The sequence below is a fragment of the Callospermophilus lateralis genome, chromosome 6 (assembly GCF_048772815.1).
Source record: "Callospermophilus lateralis isolate mCalLat2 chromosome 6, mCalLat2.hap1, whole genome shotgun sequence".
In the NCBI taxonomy this organism is placed as follows: domain Eukaryota; kingdom Metazoa; phylum Chordata; class Mammalia; order Rodentia; family Sciuridae; genus Callospermophilus; species Callospermophilus lateralis.
Window position 1 is genome coordinate 68,177,566 of NC_135310.1, and position 15,775 is coordinate 68,193,340.

A 15,775-nucleotide genomic window follows, 5' to 3' on the forward strand; every position below is an offset into this window, starting at 1 on the left:
CATGCTGTTTTTGTTGTTGTTACTATATCTCTGTGGTATAATTTAGTGTCTGATATTGTGATGCTTCCTGCTTTGTTTTTCTCACTAAGCATTGCTTTGGCTATTCTGGGTCTCATATTTTTCCAAATAACATAACTGATTTTAGTAGTTCTGTGAAGAACTTCATTTGAATTTTGAAGGTAATTGTATTGAATCTGTGTAGCACTTTTGACAATATGGACATTTTGAGAATATCAATTTTGCCTATCCAAGAACGTGGTAGATCCTTCCATCCTTTAAAGTCTTCCTCAATTTCTTTCTTTGAAAATGTTCTATAGTTTTCATTGCAGAGGTCCTTCACCTCTTTTTTTAAATTTATTCCCAAGTATTTTTTGAGGTTATTGTGAATGTAAGAATTTGCCTAATTTCTTTTTTTAGCAGATTCAACATTCAAGTATAGGAACATGATTGATTTATGGATGTTGATCCTGTATCCTGCTACTTTGCTGAATTCATTTATAAACTCTAGAAATTTTCTGGTGGAGTTTTTTTGGATCTTCTAAATATAGGATTATGTCCTCAGCAAACAGAGATAATTTGAGCTCTTTTTTTCCTGTTGGTATCCTTCTTTACTTGACTGATTGATTTGGCTAAGTTTCAAGGACTGTATTGAATAGAAAATAAAGTGGGCATCCTTGTCTTATTCCTGTATTTGGAGGAAATGTTTTCAGTTTTTCCTCCATTCAGAATAATGTTAACCTTGGATTTGTTATCTATAACCTTTATATTTTTAAGTTTCTTCTATCCCAAGGTTTTCTAGTGTTTTAACCCGGAATGATCTGGGCACAGTGGCACACGTCAGTAATCTCAGTGGCTTGGGAGGCTGAGGCAGGAGGATAATGAGTTCAAAGCCAGCCTTAGCAAAAGCCAGGCACTAACCAAAAGCCGAATGTTTTCTCTGATAAGTGGATGCTGATTCATAATGGGGGGCGGGCGTGGAAATAAGAAATTTTGGGCAAAGGGGAGGGTAGGGAGGGAATGGGACACGGGGTCAGGAAAGTTGGTGGAATAAGATTGACATCATTACTCCAGATGCATATATGACTGTGCATATGTTGTGACTCTACATCATGCACAACCAGAAAAATGAAAAGTTGTGCTCCATTTGTGTACAATGAGTCAAAATGCATTCTGCTGTCATATATAACTAACTAGAACAAATAAAAAATAACACATAACAAATAAACCCGAAAAAGGAAGGAAATAAGCAACTCAATGAGACTCTGTGTCTAATTAAAATACAAAATAGGTCTCCGGGAATGTGGCTCAGTGGTTGAGTGCTCCTGAGTTCAATCACTGGTACCCAAAAGAAACAAAAACAAAAACAAAAGACAAAAAACATGAATGGGTGTCTTAATTTGTCAAACACTTTTTTTTTTAACCAATTTAGATAATCATGGGATTCTTGGCTTTAAGTCTATTTATGTGGCAAATTACATTTATTGATTTCCGAATGTTGAAACAACCTTGTATACTGGGATGAAACCCACTTGATTATGGTACAGTATCTTTTTAATATGTTTTTACATGTTGTTTGCCAATATTAAGAATTTTTGAATCCATGTTCATGAAGAATATTGGTCTGAAGTTTTCTTTTGTTATTGGTTCTTTTTAATTATATATGACTGCAAAATCAGTTTGATATCTTTATATACAAGCATGAAGTATGTCTTATTGTAGTTAGAGTCCCATTCTTATGGTTGTACTTGGAGATGAGATTCACTATGTTGTTTTCATGTGTGTATGTGGGAAAATTGTCAGATTCACTCCACTATTTTTCCTTTGCTTAACTCTACTTCCTGTCCTTCATTGTATAATCTACTACTATTCTTCCCTTTACCCCCTCTCATTATTGTGGGTTAACTTCCATCTAGCATTATACATAGCATAATTTGTTTTTTTGGGGATTGGCTTACTTCACTTAGCATGATAGTCTCCAGATCCATCAATTTGCTGGCAAATATCATAAAGTCATCCTCCTTTATGGCTAAATAATATTTAATTGTGAATAAATACCACATTTTCCTTATTCATTCATCTAGTAAAGGGCACCTAGGTTGACTCCATAGCTTAGCTATTGTGAATTGAGCTGCTATAAACATTGATGTAGCTGCATCACTCTATTATGCTGATATCAACTCTTTGGATATATACCAAGGAGTAGATAAGTGAAATGGTGGTTCCATTACAACTTTTTTGAGCAATTTCCATACTTCTTTCCAGAGTGGTTGCACCAATTTGCAGTCCCACTAACAATGTATAATGTACCTTTCCCCTAACATCGTCACCAACATTTATTGTTACTTGTATTCTTGAAAATTGCCAATCTGACTGAAGTGAGATGGAATCTCAGTGTAGTTTAAATTTGCATTTCTCTAATTGTTAGAGATGTTGAACATTTTCTCATATATTTTTTTGATCATTCTTATTTTTTCTTCGGTGAAGTGCCTGTTCAATTCCTTTGCCCATTTATTGATTGGTTTATTTGGTGTTAACTTTTTTTGGTGTTAACTTTTTTGAGTTCTTTATATACCCTGGGGATTTATGCTCTATCTGAGGTTCTGGTGGAAATAATTTTTTTCTGTAGGCTCTCTTTTAATTTCTTGATTGTTTCCTTTGTGGTGAAGAAGATTTTTGCTTTGATGCCATCCCACTTATTGATTATTGATTTTACTTCTGGCACTTTAGGGGTCGTATTAAGGAAGTCAGTTCCTGTTCCAGTATGTTGGGAGCGTTGAGTCTAACTTTTCTTCTAGTGTGTGCAGGGTTTCTGGTCCAATACCTAGGTCCTTGATCTATTTTGTATTGAGTTCTATGCAGGGTGAGAGATAGGGGTTAAATTATATTTCACTACATATGGATTTTGTGTTTGTTTGGCTTTAATATCAGATGATATTGCTTCATAGAATTAGTTTGGCAATTTTCCCCTGTTTTTCTATTTCATGGAATAATTTAAATAGGGTTGATATTAGTTCTTCTTTAACAATATGATAGAACTCTGAGAATCTGTCTGGTCCTGAGCTTTTATTTGTTCAATGGTTTTTGTTAGCAGCTTCAATTTTATTACTTGAAATTTATCTGTTTGAATTTCCTATATCTATCTGGTTTAATTTGGATAGGTCATATGTCTCTAGGAATTTGACAATATCTTCAAGATTTTCTTGCTTATTAGAGTATAAATTTTCAAAATAGTTGCTGATGATCCTCTGGATATCAGCAGTTTTTGTGTTGTAAAATTTCATTTTAAATTGGGTGTTCATATATTTTTAATTAATTTGACAGAATATCTTAGATACTAGGAAAGTTATGTGTTTTTAAAATATCTTTAATTTGTGTGTGTGTGTGTGTATATATATATATATATATATATATATATATATATATATATATCAATGGGGTTCATTTTTACACAGTGATATATGATATATGCATGGAATAAAATTTTCTCCCTTCCCCTTTTTTTCCCTTCCTCTACTCTACTTGCCTTTCTCTTTCTTATTTATTGCTTTTGGATTTGTGCTATATAGGTATTTATAAAGGTGAAATTCATTGCAATAATTCATCTTATGTACACACAGGTACATAGCATAATTTGGTCAATTTCATTCCAGAGTTCTTCCCTTTTCCCAACCCTTCTGCCTCTCCCTCTATCCCCTCCCTTGATTCCATTGATCTTCATTTTTATGAATCCTACCCTTTTCTCCCTTATTTTCCTCTAGATTCAGCTAATGAGAGATTATATTCAAACCTCGGCATACTGAGTCTTCCTTATTTCACCTAGAATTACGTTCTCCATCTCTATCCATTTACCAACAAATGTCACAATGTCATTCCTTCTTAAGACTGAGCAAAATTTCATTATACATACACACATGCGTGCATGCACGCGTGCACACACACACACACACTTTCTTTATCAATTTATCCCTTGATTGGAACTTGGGCTGTTTCAGTAACTTAGCTATTGTAAATTCACTGCTATAAACACAGATGTGTCTATATCACTGTTTATGTACTTTTAGTTTTTTTGCAAAATACTGAGAAGTTGAATAACTAGCTCAAGTGGTGGTTCAATTCCTAGTCTTTTTAGGGATTGCCATACTGCTTTTCAAAATGGTTGTACTAATTTGTAGTCCCATCAACAATATATCAATGTACTTTTCCCTCTATGTCCTCCCCAGCATTTATATTATTTATATTATTGATTATTGCCATTTTAAATGGAGAGCATATTACAAGGACACAGCCACATCAATGTTTATAGCAGCACAATTCATAATAGCTAAACTGTGGAACCAACCTAGATGCCCTTTAGTAGATGAATGGATAAAAAAATGTGGCATATATACACATTAGAATATTACTCAGCAATAAAAGAGAATAAAATCATGGTATTTGCAGGTAAATGGATGGAGTTGGAGAAGATAATGCTAAGTGAAGTTAGTCAATCCCAAAAAACAAAAATGTTTTCTCATAGTGGAGTAGGGAGGGGAAGCATGGGAGGAATAGATTAACTCTAGATAGGGCAGAGGGGTGGGAGAGGGTATGGGGTTAGAAATGATGGTGGGATGTGATGGACATCATTATCCAAAGTACATGTATGAAGACATGAATTGGCATGAATATACTTTATATATAACCAGAGATATGAAAAATTGTGCTCTATATGTGTAATATGAATAGTAATACATTCTGCTGTCATTTATTCTTTAAAAGTCAGTTTTAAGAAAAAAGAAAGCTGATATTTTAACCAATACTTTGGAGTGTTGACCCTATGTCTTCCAGTAATTGCAAAGTTTCTGATCTCATTCTCTGATCTTTGATCCATTCTGAGTTAACTTTTTGCACGGTGAAATATAGGAATCTAATTTCATTGTTCTATACATAGATATTCAGTTGTCTCAGCATGATTTGTTAGAAATACTCTTTTCTCCAACATATTTTTGATACCTTTATTCAGTATCAGATAACTGGATATCAGTGGGTTTGTCTCTGTGTCTTTTATCCTATTTCATTGGTCTTCCTGTCTGTTTTGATGCCCATGCCATGCTGTGTTTGTTGCTATAGCTCTGGATTTAATTCAGTTGCAGAGTGTTTGCTTAGCACATGTACATGAAAGGCCTTGGGCTTGGGCCTGTGTTCTGAAATAAATGATGATAATGATGATGATGATGATGATGTGTGTGTGTGTGTGTGTGTGTATGCACGCACACGTGTGCTTGTATGTGTGCAGTTATAACAACACTTTGCAAAGTGCTTCCTGGTAGGTTATTTACTTTATATTATTGTTTAATTTTAAGCTGAAGAATCAGAAAATGTTTCACTGTTTCATCAATTGGATCAAGTTTTCAAGGTCTACTCCATAGTAGATTTAATGAGTATCCATTTTTTACTTAAGTTTTAATATTTAGATTTAAGTTTTTATAGTTAGATTTAAATCTACTGTTCTAAAACATAGTTTGAAGAATTATAAAAACATATTTCAAGTTTCATATTGATTGTAATGCCTACATCAAAATGACCTCCATCACTTGTGCACTTTGGAAGATTATGGCATTAGGGGTGTGTGTGTGTGTGTGTGTGTGTGAATGACAGTTTTATTTTTTTCATTTATTCCGTCACTATTCATCTCTTTTTGATTCTCTAAATCTGACTCAATCTTAATCATATGTTTTCTGAGACAATTAACTCTTCTTCAGAAAATTTTAAATGTATTTATAGAAAATTGAACATGTGGCAGATACAATGGCACATGCCTGTAATCCCAGTTATTTGGGATGCTGAGGCAGGAGGACCACAAGTTTGAGGCCTGGCTTAGCAATTTATTTAGGCTTTTTAAAGCAACCTATCCAGACTGTTAGGGTCTGTAAACAAGTCAGGATGGCGCCTGGCATTTTGCCAGAGGGAGTGGTTTGTGAAGTAATGCCAGCGAGCCATTAAGTGTGGAGATTCCTTATTGGTTGACTGCTGTATCTAGTTTATGTTAATTAAGATAAGCTGTGTGTAAGATATATATACCCCTCCTGTCCTACAATAAAGGGCTCCCACTCCTGCTGTATCAAGGAACACAAGTTGTTCTTCACCCCCCGGTTATTTTGCTGCAGCTGGACTGCAGCACCAGACCATGTCTCAAAATTAAAAAATAAAAGGGGATTGGGTTGTTTCTCAGTGATCAAATTCCCCAGTATCATAAAAAAAAAGTTGAACATACTATTATCTTACTTGAATCTTTTCACTATTTATAATTATCTTTTTTTAATATTTTATGTTTTATTTTAAAAAAATTCTATTTCCCAGAGATTTTTTTCCTCATGTTTTGCAAAAATGTCAGACCTTGTATTTAATTATTACTTAGAATTTTTTATCTTATTCATTGCTGATCTTACATCACTATGTCTTGATTTCCTATTTTATCTACTTAGCTTGGTTTTATGATATGATTGGTCAAATAATTGGTGCATTTTTATTATTTGTCACTTAATAATAAAATAATAAATGGAAAATGTTCCTAACTCAAGTTTTCTTTTCTTGTGCACATCCTTTGCTTTGTCCTGTTGGCTCAAGAAAATTGGAAAACTTCTACTTCTAGACCCTGAGTCTAACCTCCATCCCTACCTCTAATTATATAATTTGGAATTCTTAGTCCACATGTTATGTTACCATTCTATCCTGCTATTGGAGAAATTCTCCTTTGAAAAAATGTCAAATTTTTCAATTTTGTTTAATAAAATGATTTAAAACAAATACTCTCTCTTTTTTCCATTGGTTTCAGGAGTTTATCCCAGGATTTCTAAACTGTCAATTTTTTATTCATAATGATATGCAATTTCTTGCACATGGAAATGAAGGCAATGCTTGGAGAAAAGCAGAGGAGTAGGAATGCTTGAAGAGCTCTCTTCCTGGGTTCAAGTTGTTTCTGGGTCACAGCGTCCTTCTCTTCTCACAAGCAGGTTAATCAAGGGTCCCTGGAATTCTGAGTACCAACAAATGTTCTAGTTCATCTAGTATTTATGACACTTGCAATAAAACATGCTTAGAAAATACTATGCCCATTTTCTGAGTATATACATGGTATAATGCTGTTTTTGTAGCTTCATTTGTTAATAAACATAGCCATATATGATATTATTTCATCACCTAATTTCCATAGATTTTGCTTCACTTGCACATAGTTCTATAGTAAAGAAGTTAACATGAATTCTGATTTCAACCATTTAGGAAGCTCTGTTTCTTTACATCTTCTGTCCCTTCTTAAGAAAACCTTGTATTTTATCCTTGTGCATTTTATTATTGGCTCTTCCTTCCAAAATATGTTTATTTTTGTGTTGGCTTCACTGTGTTTTAAAAAAATGGTCATCAACCTCAGTAACTTACACAATATACTTGTATCATGCTTATGTTCTATGTCACTTGCATTTCTTTTTATATATTTCATCATTCTGCCATCCAGGCGGACAGAGCAGCTGCTTTTTAGAGGATGTCACACAGGGGGCTGAGAGTACAGCAAGAGAGAAGGTGAAACCTGAAACGACTTTTAGAAATTATTCTTGAAGTGAAATAGCATCTCTTCTACCATATTCCCTTGGCCTAAGTAATACTATAACCAGACTTGAAAATAGAGAAGTATATTTCACCTACAGAGAGGCACTACAAGTTATGTTGCAATAAGCAGAGATGTATGATCTTCTTACAGAGTAGGAAGCAAATGACTACACACAACAATAAAATGATCTAACATATTCATTTTTCTGTTGTCTTTCCTCCTGTTTATCACCTTATATAGTAGGTTTGTTGCTTAGCTCTTTTTTTCTGCATTTGAGAAAAGCTGATTGACTGTACATTTCATTTTTCTGATTCAGGCTTCCATGCATTAATTTTACTTTTACTATCACTAATGTGGATTTGGTGACTTTACTTTCTTTATAAATTTTTATCCTTTATTTCCAGATTTAACTAATTTGTTTCCTTTTCCTCCCATGTTACCTCCAACACACACAGTATTTTTTGATAGAGGACTTATATTCTTATAATCTAACTCACATAAAAATCACTTACATATTTTTTAATTCCCATGCTCTTTTCTTGGTACTTACTCATTTTAAACAGGGTTAAATTTATCCATATTTGATTAATTTCACCACACAAAGTACATACACTTTCTTCTGCTTATTTTATCTCCCAGGTTGACTGTCAAACCTTTTTTATAAGTCAGATAGGGAAGAGGTTGATTTTTTTTTAAGAGAGAGAAAGAATTTTTTAATATTTATTTTTCAGTTTTTGGTAGAAACAACATCTTTATTTTATTTTTATGTGGTGCTGAGGATCCAACCTAGCACCGTGCACATGCCAGGCGAGCGCATTATCACTTGAGCCACATCCCCAGCCCAAGGTTGTTTTTTTTAAAAAGGCTTAATCCTAAATTTCTGTAAAGCATTCACCTATTTTGTAATCATTTTTGTTTCCTTCCCTCTCTTTCTGGTCATCTGCTTTTTTGGATCTTAAGATCCATGGTTCCATGATGTAGTCAGTTTTTTTTCCACAAGTTATACTGGGCCATCAGAAGTTCTCACTGAACGCTGATGATCATTTCATCTGTGAATATGAAGTGTCTTTTTGGCATTAGAAAGACAGTAGACATGAACTGGAAATGAAGAAAAGTTGGTGATATTTGTAGGGAAAGGAAAACAGTATTCCTTCTCACAGAGCAAATTATTAAAGACAGGTAGTTGGAAGAGCAGGCAGACCTCCACATATAGTTGTGTCCTGGCTAGGAATGACCAGTGAGAAGCAATGGCAAAAGCTGAGAGAAACTCAGTCTTTTCAACAACCAGGTCACAAGCCTTTCTTTCAGGCCCTCATTAGCCTGAAGAAAAGGGTGTCTTTTGGTTATTTACTCAAAGGTGCAATTTTTTTTTTTTTTTTTTAGTTGTAGTTGGTCACTTACCTTTATTTTATTTATTTTTATGTGGTGCTGAGGATTGAACCCAGGGCCTGGCACGTGATAGGCGAGCATTCTACCACTGAGCCACAACCCCAGCCCTCAAAGGTGCAATTTATGCTATGAGAAGCTCAGTTTTTCTATGTATATACTTTACATAAATAAATACCAAGTATATTTTTTCATGTCTGGCTTCCTTCTTTTAACATTATTTTTATAAGCTCCTGCTCATAACTGTGTGTACTTACTGCAATAGTACTGTAGTCATCAATAGGAATCATACACATGAAGAGCAATTTCTCCAAGTAATATAAAATATACATTTGTTTTGCAGATAAGAAAATTTTAATCTCAGAAAAAATCAAGTCATTTTTCACAGAACTGGTTATAGAGAAAGCTGGGAATTAAAACATCAATGACATTATTTTTGTTTTCTTAAACAGACATTGCTTTTTAAGAAAACAAAAGGAATAATGTTGAATCATCTAATAATTTTGAATATTGAACAAAAGCCCAATTCCAGTAGGCTCTTTGCTTACATGACTGGGGATCATGGAGTCTCTGGATGTTGAGTTTGAGACAATGGAAGCCCTACTACTAGTCTCTCAATCTCACTTATCTTTCTATTTGTCACAGGATGCAAGGAAGCAATACAAAATGGTTGCAGGAAAAACTACCTTGCTGACAAAGTCTTATCTTGCCAAAGAGGATTTGGAGCAAAATTGCCTCTTAGAGAAGACCCCTAGTAGGTAAAAATGTCCAGAGCCTAGTATCTCTTCCATACTTATCAATAGCTGGGGGAGGTCTGAGAAGAGTGCAGAGTGCAATCTTGGTTCAAAGGTTTAAATGTTGTGCCAGGTATGGTGGCACACAAGTGTAATTCCAGAAGCTCAGGAGGCTGAGGCAGAAGGATAGTAAGGTCAAAGTCAGCTTCGGCAACTTGATGAGGCCCTAAGAAATTTATGGAGAACTTATCTCAAAATAAAACATAAAAAAGGACTGGAGATGTGACTCATTGGTTAAGCATCCCTTGGCTCAATCTCTGGTACAAAAAAAAAAAAAAAAAAAAAACAATTAAAAAGTTTATATGTTGCATTTGTACCTTGTCAGCAACTTCACTTTTTGCATACAAATAGCAACTTTTTCTTGAACAGAGATCCAAGACTCATCCCTCATACTGTCACACAGGTTGTAGAGCAAGACTGTCTGATCATATAAATCTGACTCTCCCACCACTAACTGGAGGATTGTAATAAGAGCACATAAATTCTCTGTCTTAGCTTCTTAATCTGTAAAATGAAGCGGGGAGAAAGCAGTAGCTATCATAGACTAATTTTAAATAATGTAAACAAAGTATCTGGAATAATTTTGGAACAGAAAAAAAGACTCAATAAATATTTGTCATGACGATTAGTATATACTTACATTTTTCACCACTTCCTTGAATATTTCCCCCTTATTGTATCTTTTGTTTACATCTTTTAAAAATCAGTTGAACTTTTCAGAAATTCTGTGAGTAATTAATTGTACTTGCTTACTCTTACTCTCATTTCTCATTGCTCATTATTGTTAATTCAAGTAACTGGACTTATTAACATTTCATCAATAATCTTATTAATATAGGTTAGATGAGAGTCTACCTACTTTCAGAGCAAAACCTCATAGAGTTGATGCCTTGATTTCACAATATCTACAAAATAAGATTCTCTGGGGACAAAGCACAGGCACAATGTGCTATATGTTTTCCAGATAAAAGTGAGCTATTTTATATCCATCAAAGTTAAAATAAGGTTTAACTTAGTGGACCAGAAAAACATTACCTGTTTTGTCATAAATACAATGGAACAATTCCAAGGAAATCCAATTTCAAAAAGCACTGCATGCAGGGATTAGAAAGTTCCAGAAGATTTGAGTGTTCTGAATGCTTTTTGTTGCCTGAGCTGTTTTCCTAAGATTAGCTGGGTATATTATGTGAAGATGAAGAGGAACCAGACTTATCTTGGTGCTCTTTCAATTTCCTGAAAAATGAAAATTTAATAATGATTCATCATTTTCACAGAGCATTATTCATTCCAATATTCTGAAGGATTTTTTTTGGTAGGATCTCTTAAGAAGATACTCCTTAAAGAAATTCAGAGCCACTATTATTATTCATACTTAAAAAGTATGAAGTATAAACTATGGTTGTAGGAAATAAATTGTTTTGAGTGATTTGACTGATTATGTCCTTTTTTAGCATGCAGTTTCTTTTTTATTATGTATTAATGACAACATGACTATAGAAAAGTGATGAATCTGCGTGATGCTTTCAGGATACTCCAATCATAGATCTTCAAGCACTGCCATAACAACCACTTATTCACTCAGTATGTAGTTATTGAGCACCTACTTTGCGGTTGGCCTACTTCTAGATACAGTACAATAGAAGTAAACAGTTCAAATAGAATTCAGTCTCCAGCTGAAAAGTTTCCATTGTAATTAGAATAAGATTCTTATTATAAAGCCAAATCCATTTTTGAGCCTCAGGCTGTATCTCTGAGCTTAAATAAAACAAGATCTCATGAGTTACTCTACTCTGGGGACAATTCACAAGCATAATGTGCTATATGCTTTTTGAATAAAAGTAAGCTACTTTATATCCATCAAAATTAAGATAAGGTTTAGTTCACTGAATCAGAAAAATATACCTGTTTTGACATAAATGCAATGGAACAATTTCAAGGAAATCCAATTTAGTGATCTACTACTACTCTTCTGTTTTGTTTTGTTTTGTTTTAACATCTTAAGCTCTTTTCTACCTCAGGCCACATGCAACTAGTCCTTACCTACTTCTATTATCATGCTATTCCTACAGATCTTATGGTTTCTTCTCAGCATTCAGATCTTAGATGAAAGGGTGACTTCATCGAGAAGTCTCTGGCTTACAATAGCTTTTATCCTCTACTTTCCAACCCCTATCTATGTCTTAACACTGTTTTATTTCTCATCCAAAATATTTACATTATAATTTATCTCATCTGTTTCTAAGCATTTATTGCCTTTCTTAAAGTGCCCATAGCCTTTCTGATCTTATGACTCCATTTGACAGCTGCATCTTATATCATAAGCCCTATTTCAGGGATGGCAGCTTATGTTTCTGGATCCTTTTTTTCTTATTATCACATCACTGAGTACTCTATGCATTATGAATTTTGTATTTGCATATCATGTAGCACTAGTATGTAGCCTATTGGAAATATATTTCCATTCACAGTTGTAGTACCTGATGCAATACACAATACACAATAGTCCCTAAAAAACATTCATTCAGTAAATTAATTCATTTTTCAAAATGTGCACAATATTGACCACTCAATTACAACATTACTTTGTACAGTTTCACATAAGACCAATTTTATCTTCCTTCTCCCTCTTTTAAAAGAGTATCACACTTCTACTCTAAAACTCTCAGAGCACGTATTTGTACCAGAGACTTTTGAGCTCTATGATAAAATGTGTTTTACTTTAAGGTTTGCGGATAGGAAGAAAGTAGGAAGAACTATAAAAGTTTTACAAAACCCTTATTTGAAATTTCTAAGTTATGTCATTTCCTTAAATTCCTCATAATGGGAACCTGTGAGATTTCATAGGAAGGAGCTCATTTAGGTTGAAAGAAGTTTTGTGAACTTGTTCTTAAATTACTATTTTGATGTCTGACTTATGTCTACAACCATTTTTAATATATATTCCTCTGTTAGCAAAAAACAGATTGTATTTCTTCCAACAGTGACACATGATTACCTTCAATTGTGATTATTTTTTCTCAGTCTCATAAAACCAAATAATTCCTTAATTTCTCAATAAGATGTATGCTTTCTACTTATTTCACCATACTGGATATTTCCTCTCATTTATAAAGACTTGGAATAGATCTCAGATAAGAATGAGAGAATAACTGAACATCTAATCACATGAAAAGAACAAAACACAAACATGTTATTTGATTATGGTTATTTTCATCAGAATTATATTTCAAAATGGAATTTAAATCCTTAAATCCTTATAAGACAAACAGAACAAAATAGATCATCCTTAACATACCTACAACCTGTGTCATTGGGTAAATCACTCATACACTTTACTCATTGTTATAATACAGACATAATTAAATCAGCCTTTATATATAAATATAATTTGTTTTCAATGTGTGGTTAATATATATTAAACATGAACATCAGAAATGAGATGAACTAGACCATTAAACTGGGCCAACAGTTATGTAAAGGCATTACATTCTCCAATTACATTAGATCTAGGATTATGCTTTTGAAAAATATTAAACTATTTTATCATAAAAGAACATGTTTCTTTAATTTGGTTCAGAATTTCATTTTTTACAATAGATTCTTAAGAATTATGTGCTCAATAGTACAGCAAATTTCATGCTCCAGAAAAGGAGCATGAGTTGGCAGTGCTGCTACTTTCTATTGCTTTAACCAAAGTGGTTTAGGCAAGTTGAAGTAAAATTAATGCAAAAAAGAAAACTCAGCATCATTCAGTGGTAGTTTTTATGCACCACTGCCTCTGGTGGTCTTTGTAGAAATTTAGGGTTAAATGGGCAGATTTTTTTATTCTAAAATATTTTATGCTTCAATATTGGCCTATGCTGGCAGCCAGACTTGCCCATATATTCATTAATGGTAGCACCCTGAGTTTATATGTCAATGTTTTCCCAACGGAAGTGGTCAGAGATTTGCGTCCACATTCCTCTAGTGTCAAAATGTTGTGTACACTGTGTGTCAATTATTTGTGTATAATCATGCTATCTGAACAGTGTTGTTTTAAAAGGAGGATGGACTTAGGAACTGTTATGGTTTAGATATTAGGTGTCCCCAAAAGCTCACGGGTGAAACAATGCAAGAAGGTTTAGAGGTGAAATAATTGAGTTATGAGAGTCTTAACCCAAACAATAAATTAATCCCCAGATGGGGATTAACTGAATAACTGAAGGTTGTTAGGGTGTGGCTGAAATAGATGGATCATTGGGGAGGTGCCCTTGGGGCTTTTATTTTGTATCTGGAAAGTGTTGTCTCTCTCTCTCTGCTTTCTGATCATCATGTGAGCTGCTTCCCTTTACCACACTCTTCCATCATGAAGTTCTGCCTCACCTTGAGCCCCAAGGAATGAAGCCATCTATCTATAAACTGAGACTGTGAACTGTGAGTCCCCCAAATAAACCTTTCCCCTTTATCTTGTTCTTCTCAGGTGCTTTGGTCACAGCAGCAAAAAGCTGACTAAAACACTAGAAGAGGAGTGAGTGTGGTCTAGAAGAAGAGAACAGAGTGAATAGGGTAGGCAATGTTGGTGTAAGAACACCAAAAATAGTGCACAGGCTACATTATGTTTAAATCAGATGCATAAATAATTTAGAATTGTTTTCTTATTTCCTTCTCCAAATTCCTGCCCACTTACTTGTCATACTCAATTCCTATTCTTCAATTTTTATTTTCTTATTTAAAAACCAAGGTAAAGATAAGTTCAAAGAAGTGGCTATTTGGCTTCCTGACTTCATAAAAGCAGAGAAAGTCCATTAAGATCAGAATAATAATCTCTCATATGTCACATATTGATAATTTTAATTTAAATTATTTAGAAATTATTGTAAATTTATGATCAAGTGAAGGCATACAACAAATGAGACAACTGTTTCTTTTCCCTACTTATGAAAGAAGCAAGTTGTCATAAGGTCAAGTAGGATGTAGCCAGGCTCCCGACCAGAGATACCCTTGATTTATAATCTTTCAAAGGTTTATGATCATGAGGAAAGCTCTGTTGGAAAACAAAACAAAACAAAATACAAACACAAGCTAGAACAACACCAATTGGCCACACTATAACTGTGTTCACATCTTGAGTCCACATAAACACCATCTTTATGTGACATCTGCATGAGCTCAGTTCATCTGAAATCTCAATCCGTGGTGGGAAAATGTGGGTATATCTGTTAGGGAAACTATGACTCTGGTCTCCTAGTGTGAGGGACAGACATTGACCTTGCACTAAATAGTTATCTTTAGCCTTCCATAACCTTATCCTCTGAGTTGTATTCTGATTTTTAAATAAATAATAAAAGATCACATCATGAAACTAGTAAACTATGAAGACAGAAATTAGAATTTATATATGTGAATCCCAGATTTGTTTCCCTTATTACCTCGTGTCTTCCAACAGGATCAAGTGCTTAGCCTTTCTTTCTGTTTCTCTTTTTTTCCCTTTCTTTCTTTCTTTCTTTCTTTCTTTCTTTTTTTTTAGGAGATGGACACTTTTAAGTAAATAATGAAGAATAATTAAGTTGAACTTCATGAAAAATTCTTAAAAATATGACATAAAACAGGATGTTTGCAATACTCACCTCTGATCTAAGACTAAGACTAATATTTAAGATGAGACTATCATTAGGGGCTTAAACTGGGAATTTTACATCTCTTCTTTTCTGTTGGCAGTTAAAGGGAAAAAAATGGTGCTGCATTCAAAAGAGAAAGGTAGATCAGTAAGGGTGATGTTGAGGGAATAAATCACATTACAAACTCAAGGTCAGCAACAACAGAGCAATAGAAGCAATCACTGGATTCTTTTGTGATTAAAACAGAGATTGAATTAAATATACCTCCTCTCTACAAAGACCTGCCTTTTAAAATAACCACTGTCTGTTCAACATAGATGATAATATTTTATTTTACTATTTGTTACTGACATTTCAATATTCGTTTTAAAAATTCTCTCTTAACAAGCCTAACCACAAAAGAATGATTTAAAATT